The sequence below is a fragment of the Patagioenas fasciata genome, chromosome 1 (assembly GCF_037038585.1).
Source record: "Patagioenas fasciata isolate bPatFas1 chromosome 1, bPatFas1.hap1, whole genome shotgun sequence".
NCBI classification, from domain to species: Eukaryota; Metazoa; Chordata; class Aves; order Columbiformes; family Columbidae; genus Patagioenas; species Patagioenas fasciata.
In genome coordinates, this window is record NC_092520.1 from 82,989,663 (window position 1) to 83,016,690 (window position 27,028).

The window sequence follows — 27,028 nt, forward strand, 5'->3', positions numbered from 1 at the left end:
AATGCCTAACAACTTAAGCTGCTCTGGTTTGGCTGGGTTTTCTGTATCTAAGTTAAGCATTTAAATCCCTTGCCAATTTTCAACATCACTGCAAAGTGCTAAAAATTGCATGCTGTTACATACCTGACCTGAATATCAGGTGCACTGGCTTGTGTGTTGTGCACATAAACATCACTCTCATACAAATCTTTTAGATTAACAGGCTTAAAATTTATTTTATTTTATTTTTAGTAGGAGTTTTATGCTCTGTCTGCACTAAGAACTTCTTTCTTAACCTTGGAAAGGTGAATTACATGCAAACATGGAGCTTGACAAGAAAAAATAAAACATATAAAAGAACTGAAATAAATTTCTAAAGATAGTATATAATTTGTGATAACAACTTTAATGTCAATTAATATACATATAATGTGTATTTCATGACACGTATTACAAAAATGTTTGACGTTTAATATTGTGGTGATGGAGCACTTAGAAACACCTTCAATGGATACATTTAATGTGGAGAAACAGGAAATACTGCACATACTAGAGTCTCTCTTCCATTAATAGCAGAAGATTTTTTTCATTTTGTGATGCACAATCCATTTAGAATTTTTTCCTAATGAGTTTTCACATCTCTGCAACATGTAATATTAATTTGTAAGTTTATACATGTATTAAAAATCCATTAAAACATTCCGTTTAAAACAAAGAATCCAGCATTAAGAAGTCACTAAGGCTTACAAATTTCTTAAACCATGAAAGATTTATTGTCTGGATTTATTGAGAGATTTACTGTCCTTGACAAGCAAGACTGTGATATGTTTTAAGGAAAAAAATATGAACCAAAACACTGGACAGAAAGTACACCAGCAGAAGAAGGTATGCTACTGTCTACGGATGCATAGGTACCTAAAAATTACTTGAATTTGGGCATCATTAAAAAAAAAAAAAAAAAAAAATCTTCATTAAGAAATGTTCTTGTTAAAGTCCCTTTCTTGACAATATCTTCCCTACTTTGTGATAAAATAGAAGGGAGAGGAGCAAAGAGAAACACTAGTTTTTTGGACTTATATAAAAGTTACGAAGAAAACTGTTATAGTTTAAGTCCACCTTGCATAACACTATCCATATGAGCCCATTCCACTTCCACATGGTGGGGGTATATCAAAATTAATAGCATATAGCTTCACAGGTGCCCAGTGTGTGCTCTATCAATAGTCATCAACTTCTGTTTCCATTCTGCATTTAATATTAAAAATGTTTTGAAATAATATAATAACATTTTTTCCAGATTCTGAGTGCTTTTATATTTTCCAGACTATAAAACAACTATTAAATTACACTGCAACTCAAGTTTTTCCACTTTATTTTCTACCAAGGAAAATGTAATTTTATATATATGTATATATATATGTACATATAAACCTTATTTAGAATCACAGAAAGGTTTGAGTTGAAAGAAACCTTTTAAGGTCATCTAGTCCAATGCCCATACAATGAACAAGAACATCTTCAACTGGATCAGGTTGCTCAGAGCATAGAGACATTACTCAGGACAGAAATTTCATGTTAGACCCTGAATGAAAGATGTCAGTGACCTGACTTTCCATGAAAAAAAAAAAAAAAAAAGAGATGAAGAAAAATTACTGAACTGTGTTGGTAAATCTTAGCTTCTCATGAAACAGACCTTGACAGGCTGAAGAAATGGGCTGACAGGAATCTCAGAAACCGCAATAAGCAGAAATGCCAAGTCCTGCACTTGGGGATGAACAACCCCATACAGCAGTATGTACTGGGGGCCACTCAGCTGGAAAGCAGCTTGGCAGAAAAGGATCTGGGGATCCTGATGGAAACAAGGTTGAACATGGGCCATCAATGTGCTCTTCCTGCAAAGAAGGCCAATGGCATTCTGGGCTGCATTAGGAGGAGCGTTGCCAGCAAGTGGAGGGAGGTGGTCCTTCCCATCTACTCATCACTTGCTAGATCACATCTGAACTTTTGTGTCCCCTGCATTCTTCAGTACTAAAGAGATAGATGGACACACTGGACAGAGTCCGGCGAAATGACATGAACATGACTATAGCATCTCTCCTCTGAGAAAAGGCTGAGAGAGCTGGGACTGCTCAGCCTAAGGAAAATAAGGTTCAAGGGGGATCTTATTAATGTATATGCATTCCTGAAGGGAAGGTGTAGAGAAGGAGCCAGACTCCTTCCAGTCGTGCCCAGTGACAGGATAAGAGGCAATGGGCACAAACTGAAACAAATTAGGTTCCTTCTTAACATCATCATCTTAACATTTTTTTTCTGAGGGTGACTGGGCACTGGAATAAGTTTCCCAGAGAGACTGGACATGGTCCTGGGCAACACATAATCTAGGTGGCCCTCTTTGAACAGGAAGAATTGGACAAAATGACCTCTTCAGAGGTATCTTATGACCACAAAACCCCAACCATTTTTTGAAATAGGTCACATGTGTGTGGGCTGCATGTCAAAAAGGGTATCTATATTTTATCATCTTCAATAGGCAAAAGAAGATTTATATTAATTTACTGTTTTACTGTATACACCATCGAATGGGGAAGCTGATCTTCAATTTTTTAAAAATTATTATTATTATTGTTGTTATTATTATTATCATTATTATTATTATTATTATTATTATTATTATTATTATCTTACGGAAAATTAATACCTAGGTTCATTCTGAAGTTAATATTTGGGCTCAACTTAGAATGGACAGAGCAAGTACATAACCCCCCTATTTAAAATTTCATTATTCATTAAAACCACTGTGAGAAATCTGAAGGAACAATTGTTTCACCACAAAGAGAAATGCACTGCAAGGTGAGAGAAGAAAAACTCATAAGTATAGACAAAGTAGTGCTTGTTATGTTTTTATTTCAAGCTTCTTAGAAGGGGAAAGAAAGACTAAAATAAACCCAGTCCCTTCTAGCAGACTTACCTACTACTAAAGCAGCCTTCACTAGAGCCTAGTACAACTAAGCTTGTTTATCAGTACAAGTTTTATATGGTAAATAAGGTCAAAGGCATATGTTATTGAAATACCTTACGTTAGCTAAAGTTGTACGGGTGTGCAAAAAGCAGATGAAAGTATTTCTTTCCAGATTTTTAAGATTTTTATACCTTCCCTGGTTAGTATTAGCATTTGAGCTCACCTCAAGGAGATCATAAGATGGCATCTATAAAGTATCCTGTATTTCCATCCGAATCTTACTAAATTGTCCAACAGTTACAGCTGAAATATTTGCTGTAGATATCTGCCTCACCTCTTTTGTGCTGCACAGTGGTTGCTGTACAGCAACTGAAACTGTAGAGCCCTTATTATCAAATTGCTATCACTTTTTTTTTAACTTTTAAAAAGGTAACATCAATTTGATTGTCTCCAGCAAGCACCTATGTAGATCTTAAGATATTCATACTGTGCAAAATATTCACACAACAAAAGGTAGATGGACAAGAAGATAAGTAATTGATTACACACTTGGAACTGCCCACAGGGTTTTGTTTTGCTCAAAAAGAAAAATCTCTTTTTCTAGTCCCTTGAATATCATTACTGACAGTCATGGTTTCAAATTGTAGTTTGCTCTTTCAATCCCCTTCTTGGAGAAAGGGCATAGATACCAAAACCTTAAAACTTCTTTAACAAATAAGTGGTGTGTAACTACCTCTGAAGCAGCTCTTTTCTCCACCAAAATAATAGCAGTGGAACTGGCGTGGTACATTGACATTATGATACTGGTTTTGTCGGAATGTTTTTGTTGCAATGTCTAATTAGATCACATAAAAGTTTTTGTGTGGTGGGCTGGGCAACCAGCAGAAAAGGGAAAGGAACTGAAGAGGACCCACACTGTCTCAGGCTATAGGCCCTTGTAGCCCTGTAAATGACCTCCAACAGAGACTAGTGGCAGATAATTAAGAAACTTAAAAACAAAAGGCATATTTAGAGGGTTCCTTTCAACCAATACAAGAATGAATTCACCTCAGTTTCCAGTAAGCAATTAAAAGCAACAAAATTGAAAATAAACAAAAATTAAGCCCAATGCAAGGATAGTCATGGACTGTCTCTGCTTATGTGGCTGAGTTGACCCATTTTGACCAGTGTTCTTTACATCACTGACACAACATAAATTGCAAACATTTTTGGTAAAGAGCGAAAATGCAAAGAAGCCAAAAGAGTAAGCACTGGATATACATGTAGAAAGGAGGCATCACAGAATCACAGAATGTTAGGAGTTGGAAGGGACCTCAAAAGATCATCTACTCCAATCCCCCTGCCAGAGCAGGAACACTTAAATGAGGTTACACAGGAATGTGTCCAGGCGGGTTTTGAATGTCTCCAGAGTAGGAGACTCCACAACCTCCCTGGATAGCCTGTTCCGGTGTTCTGTTACCCTCACTGAGAAGAAGTTTCTTCTCAAATTTAAGTGGAACCTCTTGTGTTCCAGTTTGAACCCATTACCCCTTGTCCTACCATTGGTTGTCACCAAGAAGAGCCTTGATCCATCCTCATGACACTCACACTTTATATATCTGTAAACATTAATGAGGTCATCCCTCAGTCTCCTCTTCTCCAAGCTAAAGAGACCCAGCTCCCTCAACCTTTCCTCAAAAGGGAGATGCTCCACTCCTTTAATCATCTTTGTTGTCCTGGGCTGGACTCTCCCCAGCAGTTCTCTGTCCTTCTTGAGCTGAGGGGCCCAGAAAAATAAAAATAAATAAAATAAAATAAATAATACAAAAAATAAAACCTCCACAACAAAGAATAGATCTTTCCAGCTTTGCATGTCTGTGGGTAAAACAATTCCCTCTCACCTCAAAGAATAAAAACTATATCAATTTGGGCAGCTCAAAACCAATGCAAATATTTGTGTGATGAACAGTTAGAACAGTTTGCTTTTCTCTTTCTCATCTTCCCAACCTCTTCTTCAACAACCTTCTAGAAAATAAAATAAAAATAAATTCCCCCTAGCTGTCTATGTTTTATGTATCTATTCTTTTTTGTTAGCACTTTTCATATGACTACCCATTGCACCTCAATCAGCCTGGGAAGTTGTCCTTAACAACTGGGCAGATTCTACAGTTCCACAATTGATTTCTCAACATACTCCACCACTTGCACCAAGAGAGCACTCAAAATACTAAATCACAGGCTAGTAATTTTTCTCTCCTATAGTCTTCCTTCTTGATCTCCAGCTCCATTGCAACTAAACACATGAAACTGTGGTTACAGGACTCCACTGACACACACAAAATACAGTGCTGATGTACTTTGGCAACACTACAAGGCTGACATTTCAGTGACATTGGGCCAACTTTGATCAGAATGATTCTTTTTGCACATTGGTAAGCCTACACAAAACCAGCAGGGGGATTGGACTAGATGATCTTTCAAGGTCCTTTCTAATCCCTAACATTCTGTGATTCTGTGATTCTGTGAAGTTGCTGTTGCTCGCTGATGAGTTTGTAGCAGTTGTAGAAACACACATCACCTCATGAAAAATTCACTAGTGAAAACTACAGTGTTATGCCAAATGTCATTAAGGAGATTGATCCAGGTAAGTCCATATCATGAGTTTTTGTTCAAGAACGAATCCTTTGAATGAGGTAGGTAAAGTAAAACTTAAGGCCTTCAGTTTTTTAAACACCGATGAGCAGATTCAATAATTGAAATACACTCAACAGAAACTAAGACCATCAGAACAAGATCCTTTAAGAGGCAGAACCTTGAAGTAATAATAAATGCGATGAATGCAGACGTCAGCAGAAGCTCTTTGATCGCACGGGCGGGCCGGGCGAGAGTAAGGAGTCTAATTCAATATAAATTTAACATCAGTACTCTTTAATGAACTCTTAACAACACTGAATATCAATGTCCGACAGACCACATTTTTCCAAGCCTTATATACTCTATACCAAAAGACCATGCGACAAGCGCAGGGTACGATTGGTTACACTTGCAGTCACTCATCCCCCCCCACTATGGTTATTGGCTGCAGGGCGCTGTTCACAGACTGTTCATGCGCAGCGGCAACGCCCCTCCTGCAGCCTGGGTCGAGGGCAGAGCAGCTTCTGTTTACTTCCCTTCTGTCTTTGGTGTCTCAGGGAAATCCTTCCGTGTGAGACAGCCTGCACCACAGCCACATCAAGCTCTGGCTTGTTCACAGCACACAGCCAGAAACTCTCCACAGAACCTCACTCTACCATTTCTAACCACCATTCCCACCAGGAACATGCTTTCAGGTACATGCACATTGCATACAGCACCTTTGAAGATTGTACAATTGTACTTTGCTTAACACTGTGTTACCACAGAATACAGCAAGTTTTTGTCCCTGGAAAATGTGTACTGTTTCACCATGTCCATCCTAAACATCCTACTTATGACATCCAGATGTCTCAGCCCTGAGCCATGTGCTGTGCTGTTCATGTTCCAATAAAATGGGAGAAGGAAATTCTGATCTATACCGAGTCAATAGCAAAGCTGACACTGACTTCAACTGTTAAATCAATGCTCCTATTTCTCAAGGAGAAAATCTTTTTAAGTTTTCTGAAAAACTGAACCACTATTTGTAGGAAAATTAATACACAGAAATTACAAATCCCAACTTCATGTATAACAAGTGTTTCCCCCTTCTTTTGGGGTGTTTTAAATGTGAAGCCAAGATTTTAATCTATATCTTGCATTTCTATATCTATATCTATATATCTATATCTATATCTATATATCTATATCTATATCTATATATCTATATCTATATCTATATCTATATCTATATCTATATCTATATCTATATCTATATCTATATCTATATCTATATCTATATCTATATCTATCTGTCTTTTTATAGATGACTTACATCTATCTTTGCTAACTGATATGCTCATCTACCTTCTAAATTAATACGGAACACATGAAATGTACCCTGAATTGTACAGATGGTATTTTAAAAGAGGTTGGGTTTTTTTTGGGTTTGATTGGTTAGTTTTTGTGGCAGTTTTCTTTTTTTTTTTTTTTGTAGTTTTGGTGGTGGTGGTGTTTGTTTTTTTTTTCGTTGTAGTTGCTTTTTGATACTTACTAGAAACAATATTAATAGGCAGAGAAAATTAGAAACTAGATTTTTCCATTCAGAACTCATTTCTTCAAGTTGGAGAATAAAACTTTATGCAGGCTATCAAGTGCACCCTGTTATATTTTGGGCTACTTCACTGCACCTTTTTTTTTTTTTTTTCCTTTCCTTTAAAACTTGTAGAACACACAGGTCTACAAGAAAGAAAACCTTTTAATCTTCTCTATGCAAATGAAGTTCAGAAAACTTCCTCTTTCACCTCAGAGCTCAAAACAGATTTCTCAAAACTAACCATTCCCTTCAAGGTTCAACCATTTTATTCTTCCTTTGGCCACATAAGAAAATTCCAGGTATCACCAACCCTTCATAATATTAAGATGGCAAGAAGATTTAAGGAATGGCAAAACTGCACTGTGGTTTTGAATTTATATCAGAACAATGCATTGAGCAAAAGATCTCCCATTTCATTTTCTGTGATGTGATGCATTCTTTCACTTTTGGAAAAACAAAAACAAAAAACCCCACAAACAAACAAAAAACCACAACACCTTTTTTTGATATCAATGAATTCCAGTCATCATTCATTCAAGTAAAAGAACAGAATTATATCAACTCCTTCCTAAATATAAAAAACATCTTTTAAAATATACATAGACTTAAATATATATAACCAGTTAACAGCTTTGAATTCTCTTTCGGGAGTCTTTGGGGAATTCTGTTTCATAGAACAGGAAGCTGGTGCCACCTCCAAAGGGAAGCTGGTTTTGCCCTTTACATAAGTAAATGCTATTTAGATAAGCTAATTATAAAGTCTGACCTTTGTACTTTTACTTTTCTGTAGTATTCACTATGCAACACTATCTGCACGTAAAAGTGAAGCAGAAGACACAGGCAACGTTATAAACACCCTTGCTAATGTATAACTAGTTAGGAACACTAAGATAGGCTGGAAATTGTATTGGAATTAAACAGAGCTAAGGGAAAGGCTGTAATTCTTTTTGGTTATCTTGTACTGTCAGTCTAATTCCTTACTAAGCTTGAAAAGCATTACCATACATTTATTGCAAAACTGGAAATGAAAATACCAGTAGTTCTGGTATGACAGACTGACCAACATGGCCATCAATAATGCACAACCCTCACAGGGTCCACAGGGCTTTGGGTGAGCAGAGGGCTTGACTGAACCACTTGCAGCGAAGACTGTATGTGTACACTGTGCACCCATAATTATAGTTTGAGGTTAAGGATGACTTGCCTTCTAATGTTCCCTTGCTAACAAGTCTGTAATATATACAATAGCTGACATGCCCCTTAGCAAAATAACGCTAACTCAGTGGCAAAAGCAGGAGAGAACATTACAACATGGCTTACTGTATTTCAGTACTAGCTACATTAAGAAAAAAATTGTATAATTTATTAGGGGAAAAAAAAAATGAAACAGAGTATTGAAGAACCACAGCAAAACCAAAACAAAACCAAAACAAAACCAAAACAAAACCAAAACAAAACCAAAACAAAACCAAAACAAAACAAAAACAAACAAACAAACAAAAAAAAAACCCCACCACTAAATTCTTTCTTCTAAGAAATGGAGAATTTGATCAAAACCTATAAGCTAATATTATCCTTAAAGCTCTTCTACCTGCCCCTTCTCCCTCCTGCTGACTGATAGTGCTTCCAGAAGCGCATTAACATAACTTGGAGTTATTCAATGCTACCTCAGAAGGAAAATGCCACGTAATGAATCCCTGGTGGCACTTTCCTTTACACCAGGTGCTTTTGCTGCAGGTGTACCAGGCTGGAACAGATCAAGAGTACCTGTTTAAGTTATGAGTCCGACATGCTGCAAGCTGTGCAGCATTAGGGACAATGAATTCAGATGCAGTAATGATCTGTGTGCTCTCCTTCTGTGAAGACCCTCTGATGCCAAGTTAGACTCTAAGATTAGTGGTATGTGAATGGCACTGCAAATAGTTCACTTCTTAGTATGTTCCTAGAGGAATCAAATAATCTTGAGTGGCTACTTTTATATGAACTCAGATGATTATTAAATGCTTATAAAACTGTAGTTAACATACATCTGTCTCTTTGTGTAGGATTATGGTACGGACATTCACATAGCTGAAAGAGTTATTTCTGAACCAATATTCTTGCCTTACTTTATGGAGCAAGATTCACAAGCATACCTTAGTCAAAGCACAACAGATTCGTAGAATAAATCATTTTCAATTACAGTAGGAAAACAAACAAACAAACAAAAACCCAAAAACACACTACCAACCAAAAAACCCCCAAAACCAAACCAAACCAAACAACAAACCTTGCAAAATCCCTACAGAAGTTCACATTTTTTCCTTATTTTTATTTTTTTCCCCTGATTTTAATGTCAATACTTTTCTAAACTTTTAAGTCTTCCTGAGATCAAGGGACTTAAATTGATTGTTATGTCTGTTGCTTGAACAGTAGCTACAGACAACTAATAACATATGGTTACTTATGTGTAATGCTAGGCACACCTGAATGATGGAGAAAGTTGTGCTATACATCAATGGTACATGAGTTGCATCTTCAATTACGCTGACCAAATTATCTGTCGATGCAAAGTGATTTAGCTGTAGTGAAGTCTGCAACAAATTTATGTCACTAATTAGAAGTTTTTTAAAAAAATATAAAATTTAAAAGTCAATGTAGCAGGTTCTTCTTGTAGGTTGCAATTTCCAAGTGATAACTGAATCTGCCTGGTATTTCATTGTATTATGAACAACAAACTGCTTAGCTCCCTTACCCCATACAGGGTGGGTTGCATTAAAAGGAAAAGACCTTCAGAAAGGGTCCATTAAATGGCTTTTTTTCAGAAGCTGAAAACAATCACTGCGGCAAATTTATTTCTCTCTCTGTCTAGAGACAGAAGCACTGTAAAGAGAGGGTAGGCTGCCTGCTCTGGATCTGAGCCATCCTGGGAAAGCACTGCACACAACCGGTCAGGATGCAAAGCGACAAAGGTACTTTATCCTCGTTCTTGGGCACATTCATCTGCCAATAAGTGAATGGCCTTTTCAAAACAGCCTTTTTAATTTTCAGAATATCTCTCAAATTCACCTTGTACTCTGATATTTTAGAACTATGCTCACTTGCTAAGAGCATGGAGTATACAAGGAGGGAAAATGAAAGGAAGTCTATACATTTTCAAAATAAAAAGGATTAAGTCATTTCCAGTCACAAACAATAAGCATGACTGCCTGTCATTTTGAAGACTTAATCTGTCTGGTGACCTCTTTAGAGAGATGACAGTCTACAATAAATGAAGATCTGCATCTTAACCTTTTAGGCTTTTATTTAAAAGGATTAGTTTATGGCTTTGAAAGCTTAAATCTTAATCTTTTAAAATAAAAATGTTAAGGTCAGAAGCAGCTGTTTTTCACAATATTGAACTACAAGATCAGCACTACTTCACTAAAACTTCAGAGGAACAGAGCGGTAAGGCATATTCTAGCATTTTTTTAACAAGAAATTCTCTCCTGTTTTCACTGACACTCAAACATAGCATCTCTAGTGAATTAGGAGGCAGAACATCAACTCTATAACAGTATACTTATAACTAATACATGATAATAACACTAGCTTGTTTTATTGCTTATCTTAAGCAGTTTAAGGAACAAATACATTATTAAACAAGTTTTATTGTGATAATTATGTTTCCTCAACATAAGTAAGTTCTGCTTAAAATTCAAGGTCACATTTCAATTCCCTATTTGTGAGGCTTCAGAAATCTATTTTAAAGGTCATAGAGACAATCACACTGTTTGTAGGTTCTTAGGATTTTGTTCTTTTTAGCCTTTCTCATTTTCTATTCCTTCTGTAGGAGGCTACATACTGATTTGCTTCTTTTACCTTATTGTGGAGCTTTCCCTCTTCCCTTCTGGGATCTCTCTGAATAGAGAAATCAGCATGTTTTAGAAATTTCTGCTGAAGTTTCTTCCAGTCTCATTTTCTATTTAACATAACAAGGCAACTTTTGGCAGAAAACAAGTAACTGAGCCCCCAGTTTAAGAAGCAGCACTGCAATAGTTCATGAATCAATTACATCTATTGCTATAAATGCAAGATATTTTTGTGCTTGAGACAGGACTTTCCCTCTGAAGTAAATGTTACTATAATCTGAATGAAACTGGAAAAACAATTTTCACAAAAGATATCTGAAAATAGTCTGTGAATAGACAAGAAAACCCTATGAAGAAGTTCTAGGCACCTCAGATTCTTGTGAATGAGAGAAGGCTACAGTGGGTGGTAAATAAATAAATAAATAAATTAAAAAAAAAAAAAGTTTCAATAAAGATAGAAGACATCAGGAGGAAAACTGATATTAGGTATATACCATAAAGAGATTTTCTTAAATCAAGAGAGCTTAATGATATCAATAGCAAAAAGAATGTCACAATGCATTACGAGAAGGAAATGGTAGGACCATTTGAAGAAAACATAGATTTTACTTTTTTTTTCTATCTCACATGGGTAAAACAAAACAAAAGAAAACAACAAAAAAATGAAAGTTTATTAAAAAGTTACCATTACTAACTAGGGAAAAATTAAGGTCAAGAAATTTCACATCCCTGGACCTGAATATCTTGGCACTCAGATGGAATTTCAGACAACAAAAAGGAGGTTACTCTTTTGTTAATATTTTAATGGTAAACAGGGTGATCCAAATAACTGGAAAACTGGGCAGCCTGATATAAACTACAGACAAATCCAACACAGGAGGAATACAGATATAAGAAATAAACAAACAATTAAAGAGTGATATTATAATTAATGCCAATCAGCACGAATAAGTGGAATACAGGGTTGAAGAAAGGAAAATGTGATAGTTTTTGATGAGATTACAAGATTTTCTTTTGTTTACAGAAAATAGATACAATGCATTTAGACTTCAAGGCATTTAACTTGTCACTTCATGTCTTAAATAGCACAATAAATTATTGAAACTCTTTCACGAGTTAAGTAGATCAAAAGCAGGCAACATACAAATTTCATACACAATTAGGAAGAGGAACTTACTTAATCGAGTCATGTTTCTAGAGAAGTTACTTCATGGATTTGTTCTATTCCTTCTTTAAACATTTTTGCACATAACTTGAAAGGGGGAGATGTTTAGTCAAAACACTTCTCAAATGATATAAAGACTGATACAGACTAATCAAGGATGTTTTAGTGTAATTATAGTGTGATATAGTGTACACTGATAAACCTCCTTACAAAGCTCTTTAAGGACTTGCACCACATGTGAGTGGCTAGTAGAAAATGTATCAGAGTTTCCCTCCTCTGGGGTAGCTGAAAAGATGGGACACCTTCTAGTAGTTCAAGGAACTCAAGAGTGGTTAGCTTGTATATCTATTAGTTTTTATTACATTAATGGATTTGTTCAGACCTCTTCTAGGTAGTACTAATTTCCTGAACCAAAAGTCATATATATTAAAAGATATATTGTACTAGATCTGGCTGGCCTAAAGGTATGAAGTTAGCTTTATTCATAGCAACCTGTGTGGTGTTGTGGTTTACATTTGTGGCTAGACCAGTATTCTTCCCATGGGCTGCAGTCTTTCAGGAGACACTTGCTCCACCATGGTCCTTTCCAAGGGCTGCAGGGGAATCCCCGCTTAGGTACCTGGAGCACCTCCTCCTTCTCTCACCTTGGTGTTGCAGGGCTGTTCCTCACACTTTTCCCCTCACCCCTTGCACAGACTCTCCCCGAGGTGCTGCCGTGGTGGCTGCAGGGCTCAGACGTGCCTTGCGCTGGATGGGTTGGAGCCACTGGAGCCGGCTGTGTCTGGCATGGGGCAGCCCTGACCACTCCTCACACAGAGGCCCCTGCAGCCACGGGCAACCAATACATACCTAAAAATCTTATACAGTCAAAATTTGTAACAGCATGAACAGTGTAAGCCAGCAAAACAAGAAAAAAGTGTTATCTTATTTCACACTAATAACACCATTTAGTCCGTATGCATTCCAGTTGCTGACACAAATGTATGCACCACTGAGATCAAGTTTGTGCCCTATGAATTCACAATAACCTAAAAATCAGGAAAATGCAGCTAGAGCTGTTCCCTTTGAAACATTTCCGTTCAGTTGCATTTAATTCCAGCTAAATTTTTAATTTGAAGACACTAAACATTTGTACCCTCTTTGCTTTCTCTGTGTCGTTTAAAATTAAAAAAAAAAAAAGCTTCCTTTCAGTTCTCCAAGCTCAAGAGTCATTGTGTATTTGATCATGCTTCAAGTGTAAGTCACAATTTCTGTATCTTTGGTCACCATCACCCTTCCTGCCTTGTCTGAATTATTATTATTTTTTTTTATCCTACTGTACCTTTTTATTTTTTTTTCAAAGTTTCTACACAGAAATAGGGGTTGGTTTTAATAGACATGACTGAGAAAATCACAAAAACAATTTGCTAGAAGTCAAAACTAATAAAGATACTTGAATTCATTTTCATATATTGACATCAACTAAACAACAATAATGGTTGTTTATTATGGAAATTTTAAAAAACGGAATGTAGGTTTCTTTTAAATATGCACATTGCTTCAAAAGTTCTCAGAAGACATGGATCAGACATGCACGGAACACTTCTGGTATTTCTTACATGGGTGGCCACAGCAAAACCTCAAAAGTTTTTGAAAGGTAATTTAGAAGGGAAAACAAAACAAAACAAAACAAAACAAAACAAAACAAAACAAAACAAAACAAAACAAATCAGGAATTTATTATGAATAAATTATTATTTATTCAAGATTCAGACTTGTGACAGGTTGGACACTGCCAGAATGGGGAGTAGCTCTGCAGAAAAGGACACTGGGTTCTTTGTAGGTAGGAAGTTGAGCTTGCAGCCTGCCCTGACAGCAAAGGCAACCAGCTGCATCCAGGACTGTAGGAACAGGAGCACAACTGGTAGGCTGAGTGAAACAATTATCTCCCTCACACTTGTGCTCTTTAGACCATGTCTAGACATGGCATCCTAGTACAAGACAGACATCAAACTGAAGGTAGATCAGGGGAGGGCCACCAGGACAGCTGGTGCTGGGGGATTTGTTCCATGATAGGAGGCTGAGCAACCAGGGCTTGTTCAGTCAGGGAAGAGGTCACTACAGGGGGCCTTACAGCAGCTCCCTAATGCCTGTGGGGTGGTTTACTTGGAGACTGAGCCATGCTCTTACTGTGGTGCACAGTGGGAAAATGAGACACAGGGGGCAGATGCTGAAACAAGAGAGGTTCAAACTAGATAAGGAGAATTTTTTTTCCCCATAAAGACAGGTAGGCAGTGGCACAAGTTGCCCAGAGAAGCTGTGTAATCTCAGTCCTTGGAGGTTTAAGACTCAGACAGAAAAAGTCCTGAACCACCTTGTCTGACCTTGTAGCTGTCTCTGTTTTGAGCAAGCGTTTGGTCTAAAAACTTCCCATGGTCTCTTCCAATCTAAGTTGTCCTATAATTCAATGCATACATGGTAAGCAACTTAGAAACAAGCCCCTGATGTTCTGTTTATCAGTTTTCTGTAAAAAGTGAAAATCCAATCAGAAAGAAAGTTCATTTACATTTAGCCACTGATGAAAATGATCAAGTTAGCAAGGAGAATGTTTTGCTTGCATAACCTAGAAGGCTTAAAATTGTCATAGTTCAGTGATAATCAAGAAACGTTTTTTTTAGTTCTACAGGAACAGATGAATATTGAAAACAGTCTGTTTCAAAAGCAAAACAACAAAACAGCCATTCTCCAACATTCCCCATGGAGTGAATTTTAAAGAAAAGGGTGGATAACAGATGATCAAAAAGTGTTCTTCACATACTTTTCATTTTGACATATATGTATATTTAATATAATACAGAAACCTGACTGTGATGCTTGTTTTTTAAAATGTCATTGAAGCTGACTTGAGGTTTATTTTGTCCTCTTTTCCACAGAGAAATTCTTGATATGATGAAAAGATTCACACTGAACAAATGTGGACCATGCTCCAGAGAGTTCTGCAAGCTCTGTAGCAGCTGCAGTGGGAGGTAGGCACTCAAAGGTAGGTACCCCATGTAAGTAAGTGGAGTGGAAAACAACACATGGTCAGTAACTCAGTAGCAGAAATAGTAAGGAAATACTAACAAAAATCACAATTCCCTTTTCCCTCAAGTTTCAGTGGAGCATCTGAGATGAACATCAGTGTAGTAGGCTAGCAGACTATGCAATTCCAGCCCCCTTGATGTTACTGATACAACCTGTAACAAACACAATATTCATGCTGTGCTGCTGCTGAAGTACGACAGTGACTAGCCGAAGGGCTGCACAGTACATAAGGGATATGTCACTGCTATTTGTGTCCAAATACAACTCACATGTATCACTGGGATGGCAATAGCGTAACATGATTTAACACAGACTCCTCTAGAATTGAGAGGCTTGAACATTGTTATACTAGGTTTTTCTTTTTTTAGTAGCATTTTTTCCTGTTCTTTCTAAGGCCCACATTTGTTCTTCTGAGAGCTTTGAAGTTTTTTCACTTTCACTTCTATTCAAATTAAATTCAGTGCCAATATATTCCTAAATTGTTCCAGTATGCCATTTAAAAAGGACAATTTTGATGGAATCTTCCTCTACTTTGGCACTCCATTACCATCTTTTCTTCCCTCCTTACCTACGTAGATGCCAAATGAGATTGTCTTGGGGAAACTAAAATCAGCATAAAGGACAATTATTTGCTTTTAAAGTTCTGAAGAGGACAAGATAAGTTACTAAGTATTTATCACCAAGAAAAAGAGGCGGTTTATCAACAGTCCAAATAAGCCATACACTGAGAATCTAACAGTGGAATACATGGATCATCCAGATAAGCAAGCCTGGAATCCTGGTGCTAGTAGTTTGCAGGAATGAAAAACAAAACTTAAAGTAATGAATGTCTAGACAATAATTTAGACAGCAACAAATAAGAGCTGCTAAGAAGAATTATGTCCCCAGTGGCTCAAAGACCCAACAAGAGACCTTGTTATAAAGCTCATTGTCACACAACTCCAATTCGGTGTATTTCTAGTTTTTGTACACCTAAGAAACACTGAATAGAAGAAATACCTTGTTAAAAAAGTTTCCTCTATTTTCAGATGAATGGCAGAAACTTCTGAACATGTATAATTCTCAAAATTTCCATTTTCAACCAGAATATGTTCTCAAATTAATCATAATAAAAGGAATAAGCTAAAATGAAAAAAGGACTTGTCTCTGCTAGAAACAATAACATTTTAAAAAATTAGTTTTGAATTACTCTAGTTATAGAGTTTCTTATAACAATTTAAGTATGGAAAAAAAATATTTTTTATAACATCTTCACCACTGTAGTAAGAAACAGAAAACAGATGACTGAGAAGCCAGCAATGGTCTGTTTCCTCCTTTAAACTCAGTTTCCTTATCACTAAAAATCGAATTGTTTTTATCACTTTAATTTTTATCACTAGTTGAAGTGGAAGCAGAAGTTCAAACATCAGTTTTGAAAGTCTTCTTTCTAGTTGAAGATAACTTAGGATACAAAGTTTAGTAGATAAGTTTCCAATATAAGGAGATTTCACTAGTAACAGAATAATGTTTCACTAGTAATGGGCAAAAGTCTGTCAGATGGTTGGATGCCTAATACCTTACTCTTTATTGGTTTGGTTTGGTTTGGTTTGGTTTGGTTTGGTTTGGTTTGGTTTGGTTTGGTTTGGTTTGGTTTGGTTTGGTTTGATTTGTTTTTTTTTAAGCCTAAAAATAGAAGTTACTCATCAAGAAGCCATATCAAGGAGAAGATTTCAGCCACAATTGAAATTAATTATGCAGCACTGCTGGTAGAACAAGGTTCCATTTAAAGTAATTATCACCCCAATTAGAAACCAAAGAGAATCAGTATCAGGACTTCATTTGTATCAGTTAAAGTTTGTAAAGCTGCCCAGATCGTATTATGTTTTAGTTTATAAAGCAACATTTCTGCCAGTTTGTACAATATTTATATACTAGAAGAAAATAAAACAAACAAATGCACCACATCTACAGAACCTAAACATAAAGGTCATCATTTGTGATTACTCCTCACCTCCTACAGTGCCCAGTATAAAATGCACTAGGAGATGTATTGAGACCTATGAGGTACCTATATCACCTCAATCTCTGAAGGATTCACTGATCTAATTTAGTCAGTCAAGGTGATTATTACAAGCCTTCTGTGTCCTAATGAAGCAACTACTGCAATGCAAGGATTTTGGCAACCCTGCAGATGCAGAATTCTTAAATAGGAATACAAATTTCTGCCAAGCTAACCTTTCTTCTGACAAATCATCTTCAAACTTTGCCATTTTGCTACCTGTAGCCACCTGTTTAATCATTATAGTAGCTGGCAGTTTTTAATGTCTTGAGGAAATATTACTTTCATGCACAAATCACCAGCCAAATTCAACCAAAATACTTATGTACCTTAAAGAACTGCCAGGTATTGCCTAAACTCACCTTATTACGTACATTTCTTCTGTCTATAATAAAGTTCTCCTTGTCAGAGAAAGAGCAGGGCACTCAGGTAATTAATGTGTCTTTAACTGGTAAGATTAGTTGTTATAATACCACACAATCTGCTTTCAAACTACCTCCTTCTAGTATTTAATATAGAAAGAATAATGAGCTAAAAGATAATGTCTCTCCTATGTTAACAGAGATAATTGTTAACTGCATTTTGGTTGTGTGCCTCAGTTTTTTCAGTTATGCTAGAAGATGTGAAGGGATATTTGCTGCTATGCATTTGATAACACTGATTCCTCAGTAATGATTTTTTAATTATGATTTGTTCCAGAAATATGTATCAGACATTCTCTCTCCAAAATCCTGTTTTAATCTGGCTCATTTCTCAGTAAAAATTAAAGTGTTTTTGTAATGCTACCATCAGAATAAGCAATTTTGGTTTCATATTGTCTATCTCTCTATATCTAGCAGTAAGCTAATGTAAATATAAAAAAAAAGGTCTAAAAAGTATGGCTACAACTAAAGTTTAGCTAGCCCTTACTACCCTAGTTTTATGCTGTTTATAATTTTGCCAATACTTGAAAATAGAAGTCTGGTTTAGTGGATGTATTATAATTTATTTTACCAGAGAAGTTCAGTAAAAATAAAGCTGGCCTACCTGAAAGTAACAATAGAAAACAAAGTTTTATGTATTTTGGAGGTCAAATATGCAAATCCATTGCTTCCTGTATCCTTCAGAATTTTCAGTTTAGCATAGTAATCAATTTTGAAAAAAAGAACTTTACTTCTTTCCCAAGCACAACAGAAGTAAGTCAATGGGAATTTGCACATGTTAAAGAGGGTTTCTTCATATGTCTACACAGATTAACTCAACTTTAAGACCTTCAAATAGTAAAGTAAATTATACAGCAGCAATCTTCAGAAGATGTTAAGGTTTTAATTCTTTGATTCTTTTCATATAATATTCATCTAGATACACAGTACTAGGAAATTCTCATTTTAAAGTGAAATATGAAAAGTGTTGTTTTCTATAAAATTAAAAAAAAAAAAAAAAGGCTTAGTCAAAACTGACAACGCTCCAGTGCAGCAGTGCAGTTTAAGCATTATTGGCACCAAATGAAGATGCATTTGGAACTATTTACTGGTCATTATTTGTTTATTTTGGGTAACGTGTATTTTGACATGCATTGCACTTTCACATCCTCAAATGAATTAGCTCCACTGACAGTATCTATTGCGGGTGAAAAAAATCGAATGGATGATCTAATAGAGGAAGTGGAACTATTCCAGGCACTATGAAACTCTCAAAAGGGAAGAGAAAAAACAACTATAACATTGTGCGGAGAGGAGGTATGTTAGAACTTCAGTATCTTCGGCAGATACTTCAAAGGATACTGCACATTACTGCAGAGTAATACAGGACTGGTTTTCTCATACTGTAGGAATACAGAAATAATTTTTTCTGAAAGTTTGATGTATTTTTTAATTTAACCCAAGAAACCAGAAATAGAAGATCCTGACATTTCTATTTTAGTATTTTTTTTAAAAAAATCTCATTCATACTTCAAATCATATTCACCAACTGACACAATAATTTGGCATTGTTTTAAAAAACATGCCTTCTTCCTTTTCTTGAATCTGCTGCCTGTATTCTTCACAGATTCTTTTTAGTCTAATACAATATGTTTCTTTCCTCTTCAGGAACAAATGTATTGCTAAACACAATATAAAAATTACACTGAGTCACAGCAGGCTGTACAAATATTCAACATTCACATAAAGCTCTTTCAAAACCGGGATGGTATTTGGGGATTTTTTGTTTTGTTTTAAGAAACAGAGGTATCTGTTTTTCACAGGTATAAAACTGTACCTGTACTAATTGTGAGAATGATCCTTAAATTCACAAATAAATTAAAAGCTGCAATTTCACATGGACAACACAGTTTCAATACTGTATTGAATGATTCTTCTAACAGTATCTTTCAAGAAGAATTGGGCATGTTGCCCACTTCTTATTTTCCATAGTTAGTAAGCAAGCAATCAATAGTAAAATTCAGTGCTACGTATAGTACCAAAGACTGACATAATAATGTCTCAAACTAAAACACTCACACAAAAGACGGCCTTAGAATTGTATCAAGAAGAAAGTTATAGCAAACCCTTGTTTGTAAAGTAAAGTTCAAGGTCATACTCTACTTCTCCTAATAATTACCTAGAATATTCAAAATGACTGTGCTAATTTTCCTTGACATCACATTGATGTTAAGATCCTATATCATGGAACATATAATATGAAAGCCGTTCTGTTGAACATGTTAATAAAATGAAACCTATATAAACTGTATGAACTGTAATAATTAGAATATCAGATTAAAATTACTAGAATTCAGTTTTGAATTCAAGTTCCTTTACTGCTATTGCAGTCTCTGTGCACTGGGAGAGACACCATATCCTTAAAGCTAATATTCCTAACTATCATTTTTCAGATCATAGGAAATACAAGTATGAATTTGTTCCTAACATATTGTTCAGAAATACATTCAGCATCAGACCTTGATGATAAAGGATCCTGCTAGCTCAGCAATATGGCCTCAGGAGTGAGAAGCCAAACAACACAATAACAATGGTAGCACAAATTTCTCCTTCTGGCTACCAAAGGACTGTCCTGTTGTGAGAAAGGGAACAAGTGACAAACAGTTAAAAAATAGCCCAAACTCCTCAAAATCCTATGGTATGCAAAGATCAAGCACAGTTTAAAGAGACTGGCAATTATTACATACTGCAGCGGACAATAACCTTGTAACCTTTAGCCATCCTTTAAGTGTGTGTTCTGCTCAGCTTTAAATGCTGCGTTTCCTTTTTTCCCCTATCTTTGTACATGTTTAATTTTCCTCTTTAATATTTGTCTCGTTTTGATGTCTGCTGCTCGATGGCTCCAGAGCCCTATTTATTCTGCTAGTAAAATACAAGACCAGTATCAGGCTCAGTTCCTTCCAGCCAATTTTATTTCGGCAAAATTCAGAGAAGCAGTCCTTTCAATGACTGAGGATTATCAGAGAGGAGTATAGGTGCTGCAGTTGCTCTAAATATTGATCTATGGCTCCATTGTTTTAAACTGGTTTAATACAGATGCTTTTAACTTCATGGTTGTGATTCTTCAACTTACTCAGTTTGCTTTTTGGGCAACCTAGAAATGGTTTTGTAACACTTTCTAGATATGAAAAATTCAATAGACATTATCGATTCAAACAGATATATGAATACCCTAAAAGAAAAAAAAAAAAAAAAACAAACAAAAACATTCTTGTCCAAACCAGAACAGTTGGCACTCACTTACAGAACAAATAAGCATTGAACAGAACACAGGAGGGAATGGAGTCCCTTAACTTTCCAGGCATAATAGTAATCTGTTGAATATTTATTTGCATGCATTGACATTTTCTACAATATATACAACAAAAAAAGTTGTTCATAAGACAGAGAGAGAGAGAAGGGTTCAAATCACATACACGTTTCCTGTTTTTTCTTGGAAAAAAATTTTGGACCAGTTTTGAGGGATTTTTTTTTAGGGTTTTTTCCCTCGGTTCATCAACTCAGTCAAGGTAGTAAATTATTTACACAGCCCTAGGAAGATATCCTGATTCAATTACACCAATAAAATATGAAGTATCAACATTAAAAAGTCTAAATTAAAATAATCCTTTAAACCAAAACTTATTTACTTTTCAAGAATAGTATAGGTGAGCACACCTGTGTTCTACAGCTTCTCAGTACTCACCATGGAAACATGGAAATATGTATTAAAAGCATGATCTTTTAGAATTTGGAAATAGGTCTCAGCTACTCTTGTTTATGTCAATTGACAATTTAGATGATCATAGCCATGAGGATCTAACAAGGTGGATTTGATATTTCTGGAAGAACTACATCTAGCCATATCAACTAAGAAAATAAGAACATGGAAAGCATACAACAGATGAATTCACTTTGAAGCTAAATTGCACTCTCAGAGATGTCGCTTTATAGATACCTAGCAAGATGATGAAACATTGTGGAAAAGGTCCTATGCTTTTAAGTCTTAGTTTTTCTATGTATTTTCAGTACCTAAGCTAAGTCATGTTAGAGAACATTTACTGGGTATCAGTAAGATACTGCTTTTAGTGAGTTATTTCAGGTTCTGAAGGATGTAGCAGCAGACATTGAGAGCTAAGAAATTTTCTTGATCTAAATGAATGTATGTCTAGATGCACTGATAGACAGAAAATACTTTTTTACTAGCAGGTTTATGGAGTGAAACAGTTGATGCTGTCACTCATAGTAAACAAGTTTTAGGAAGTCTTATTTCAAACTACCTCTTGCTGGTCCCATTGCCTGAGCACCTATCAGTACTTAGAGCTGCATTAGGTGCATGCCTGGAGCTCATAATCTGCTGCACTTTAATGACATCAGAAGAACTGACAACAAAGGAGTGATTTGCTTTAAATGCACATGGCTGATGTGTACAAATAGACACACTAGAGACAGATGTGGTTAAAGTGACTCACAAGGACTTACTTTCTAGACCTAGGAGGCCTCAACTGAAATTAGTAGTTGCAGATTCAAGATAAAAGTAAATAGAAGAGGTACCTCATGTCAGAGTGCACTTAAGCTCTAGAACTCACTGCAGATACAATGAGTTTGGTAAATTTATATGCATTCAAGGAGACACTGGACAAGTTCCTGAGAAATCCACTGTGATTATAAATACAGAGAAACATCCAGATCAAGAAATACTCTGTGAGCTGGGAACAGCAGGGCTGGAGAGACAGAGCAGATCAATCTTTGGCTGGACCCAGTAAAACCACTCATATTCTGTGTTCCCATTTTCATCATAGACACTTTCCAGTGAACCAGGAAGTATCAGGCTAAAAATACAGCAATAGCCATTAAAAAACAAAACAAAACAAAACAAAACAAAACAAAACAAAACAAAACAAAACAAAACAAAACAAAACAAACACCCACTGCTATACATACAATGAAAATTATTTGTGCAGCCAATATGAACGAATATTTTCAGACACAAACATGCTTAACAGGTGCTTCTGAAACCAAATACCAAAAGCGGATGAGTGTCTCGTGGTTTTCCCAGAAGGAACAGGCCACTTTCTTCAGGGGAAGGTACCTGTCTATGTTTGCTTTAACAAGAATGAACACTAATCCTAATTAATTTATTGCTCTGGCAAATCTATTTGAGTTTCTCTCATTTATTTAACATGACTGCCCAAGAGATCTGCACAGCAAAAGAGCAGGTAGTTAATCTCAGTGTCTGGCAGACAAGAAGATAGTTCAGAAGTGAAACAGTTACACATGTAGACCTTCAGATCTACAAGCAAGACAACATTTTTAATGAGGCCAACTGACACATATGGAAAAAAAAACAGGTGAGCTTTCCAATGTGGGAGCTCTGATTTGGGTAAAAAAGAAACTTCATTACCTGAGAAAGTCTTATGTACTGAGAAATTTTTTTTTTTTTTTTTTTTTTTTTTGCTAGTCATACATGTTAGTCTTAACACTAATACAGGGTTTTGTTTTTTCTCAAAGATATATGTGTTAGACTAACACATATAGGGACTTCTGAAAACTCTCTTCCTCTACAGTTATAATTAGGGAAATGTAGGTAACTTTTAATTAAACTTGTTAATATTAGACAAATAAAAATCAGTTATGTTAGTTATGTTTAGAAGTTGGGTATGGAGGCTAGACTGAGAATTCTGCAGAAACAACAATTCTCAAGTACTGGAAATAATAAAAACAGTGACACTGAGTACAGACAGACTCATTGCAAACTTTGAAGACAGACTTCACCACTCTGACTTACCAAATTCAGTGCTGGAAGTCACTAGTACTCTAAGTCACTGCAAGTTCTAGTCAGGTTTTAAAGCAACACTAGCTATCTAAAATTTCACTCAGTCTACAAATTTTTCTCCCATATTGCAATTAGTGTGAAAATAATAAGCATTTTTTCTTGGTACTTGCTGGTTAAGCCATCAAGAAAAGCCATTTACAATACCCAGAAAAGTAAACTTACTCTCAGTAACTTACTCTCAGAAAGTTTGCAGGCAACACCAAGTTGCGTGGGAATGTTGATCTACTGAATGGTAGGAATGCCATACAGAGGGACCTGGACCAGCTGAATCATTGAGCTGAGGCCAATTGTATAAGGTTCAACAAGGCCAAGTGGTGGGTCCTGCACTTGGGTCACAACAACCCCATGCAACACTACAGGCTTGGGGAAGAGTGGCTGGAGTGACCATCCCTGGAGGTGTTTAAAAGATGCAAAGATGACATTCTTAGGGACATGGTTTAGTGCCAGTGTCAGGTTAACTGTTGGATGCTGTGATCTTGAGGATATCTGCCTACCAAAATGATTCTATGTGAGGAGAAAAAAAAAAAAAAAAAGGCAAAACTACTGAATGGTTTTATTCCAACAAGTTTGGCTTGGAAAGGAGACCTAAATCACATAATTATTCAGGGTTTAAAAATCAGTATATCAGCAGCTTCCTCTTTAATCTAGGCAAAGCGGAAATTCCGTAGATCTATTCACACAACCTGTCTCCAAATACTCACTGATACTATTTATCCAGCTAGGGTTTTGACCACATGGGTATCAAGCAGTACAGTATCATTCAGTGGAGACAGTAAAACATTTACCAAGAAACATCTCAAAGACATCTGTAACAAGAAGCACTTGACTTGTTTACCCCAAAGGTAAAAACTACTAAGATTAAAGAGGGAAGGAACAAGGATCAGTCATAAGAGACACTGAAAGAGGAATGTATTATCATGGAGACCAAAAGTATGACAGCTAAATCTTTGCTTTACACTACAGTGTTACCCACTTTTGGTACAATAAGCTTAGAAGTATTAATAGTAATGATCCTTTTAAATGAAATACTCATGTGGCAATCTCTGCTTGTGTATCCATAAAAATAATATATAAGACTATAAACTGCTTCTCTCAAACATGATTACAGTAATGATTTCATCCATACACAGGGCTCATTCTCTGCAGTCAACTAAATTTCCCTAATATCACCTTTTTTTGGCCCTTTGTTCTGTATGTCTTCCAGGAGATAGCAATCTACAGCTGCCACTTTAGTGATAATGTCACTGATTATTTCTGCTTTGAAGCTTTCTTTTCTGGATTAGAGTTTTTTTGGAGGCACACAATTTAGAGGACAGGAGAATGGCAGAGACTGAATCACACCTCATATTGCTTGTGACATTCTTCATGAGACATATTTTTTATTAGAACAAATTTATATATATTTTGAATTTTAATATCAGTATACATGAAGACCTAGTGCACATTCCATTTAGGTGTTTCCATAGACCCCTTCTGACATAAGTGTTCCTACAACTAACTGAAGGTGAAAAACTCTGTGTAATTTCTGGATGAATAATTGCTGATGCAAAAAGAAGTCCTGTTTGAGAGCAGATGTTAAATGTAACTCTAAATTACTGATATTAGAGGGCCAAGAAGAAGGATTGTGTATTTATAAGTATGATGAAAACTCCACTCAAGTCTTTCCTTTGAACTCTTGATTTTACTTTAAGGTACTTGCAGCAAGGTTGGATCTGACTAATTCAAGCATATCTTATTTTATATAGAAAAATCTATGTATGATCTCTATTCCTTGGTAAACACATAGCAGCAAGCTTTTTTTTTACCCCTTTTTCAAAAAGCTGAATTTTACTTGTAGTTATACAGAGAAACATAAAAGAGTAAAGGTCAGATTTTTTAAATATGTGGAATTTCGCAGTAGAATTCTTCTGGAAATTCCTGATTGTTTTAAAATTTGAATTTGGAATTAAAACTCCCCCAAAACTTCAAAGGTCTCAGAAAAGGAACACAGGTCTGATTATGGGGCCATGTATTCAAGAAGACCTTGTGTTCAGAGCTAGAAATGCACGAAGTTCAGCCTATGCTCTTACATTCTGAAGTACTTTCTAAAACCCTACCCTGAGTGTATATGGAAAAATAAAATATTAAATCAAAGTGTCTTTATTACACATGCTATGATACACAGGTCGTTGCCTTACACTTCCCTTTCTGTGTCTTTCTAGGTCTTCAGTAAGATATATAACATTGGGATGCCTGGTCGCTATCTGTATGGGAATATAACGGAAGAATGGAGAGTTAAATGTAAACACGCTCAAGTGACTTGCAGCTGGGGTGTAGAAAAAGCACATACATCATACTAATTGTCTTACTGACCTTGTGTGCTTGACAAGTAGAACCTCTGTGTTAGATAACATGGGCCTGTGAGAAACTTTCAAGCATCTTACCATTATGCCTGAGATTTCCGCTTTGTTGTGAGAAAGTGGAAGGCTGCACCTGCTTGAAGCCTTGAAATACAGGTGAACACAGCAGACCTAGTGATCTCCTACCAGGGCTGAATTCTGCAGTGTCTACACCTCCGTTTGTGTCACCTCTGCCCAGGAGCTTAGGTGCTGTTTTGGAGATCCCCTGGTATCAAGGTAACTAAAATAAATTCACTCTTTGCAATTGCATTTGTGGCCTCTGGCTCTTCTTGTGACCTGTCTGCATGGGCTCACACACTATTAGAAAGCTGTCATTTACTGTACATTTTCCAGCTTTTCAAAGATTATCTAAAAGTTTGTAAACGGCAGGAAGCAAGGTTAATAATGCCATGAAAGCAATGCATACAGAACATGAGCAGCTGTCCTTTCCACAGAACTGAAAACCTCACTGTGGAAGTCTTTAAAACACATCTTGACATAGGCAAAAAGATATATTCATTTAGTTAAGGGACATCATTGTATCTATATGTGTATGTGTGTATATACAAATACAGCCTTGTAGGAAAAGCAATAGAACACTTCTTACTTCTGACAAACTGTTCCAAACTAGTCATCAAGGAAAAAAAAAAACAAAACAAACGCCTCATCCAAGCAACAGACACACCCTCAAACTCAAACCCCAGGAAAAAAAAAAATCTTTTACTGAACTAATCACAAAGGAAACTGGAATGCACATATAGTTCAAACGACAGTTGAAGCTGTAGGAAGGAAGCTTTAATGACTGAAACCACTGAGATTGTATCCAGAAATTGTGAATGAGCACTTGCAATTATGTGCTTGATATTTCCTCCAATTTCTCTCAAAATAAAAAGTAAAAAGATAACCAAAGCATTAATCTTAAGGCAGCAAGGTGCTTATTAAGATTACAGGATTGCCACATACGCTTTAGCTCTCAATGATGATTTAATCAGGGAAGCACAGTCTTCTCCTGCATTTCTATCTTCTAAAATTGCTGCATCTAGCTCTTCTCCCTGTTTCTGCCCCACAGGATACCCCCATCAAATCTACATCAAGGTCCCCTCTTTCAGTCATTTTAAGTCTAGTTCAGCATGGTAGCTTACTTCCATTTCTTT

At 36.1% G+C, this 27,028-nt stretch overlaps 2 long non-coding RNA genes across 2 annotated transcripts in view; one reads left to right on the top strand and one right to left on the bottom strand.

Moving 5' to 3' along the window:
* Positions 1 to 27,028, bottom strand: part of LOC139827007 (uncharacterized) — a 114,857-nt gene that overhangs the window by 50,306 nt on the left and 37,523 nt on the right. The window lies entirely within an intron of this gene.
* On the top strand, positions 10,492 to 26,089 carry LOC139827006 (uncharacterized). The gene is made up of 3 exons (XR_011737182.1): positions 10,492 to 10,550; positions 15,032 to 15,138; positions 25,698 to 26,089. It is a non-coding gene; the product is annotated as an uncharacterized lncRNA (long non-coding RNA).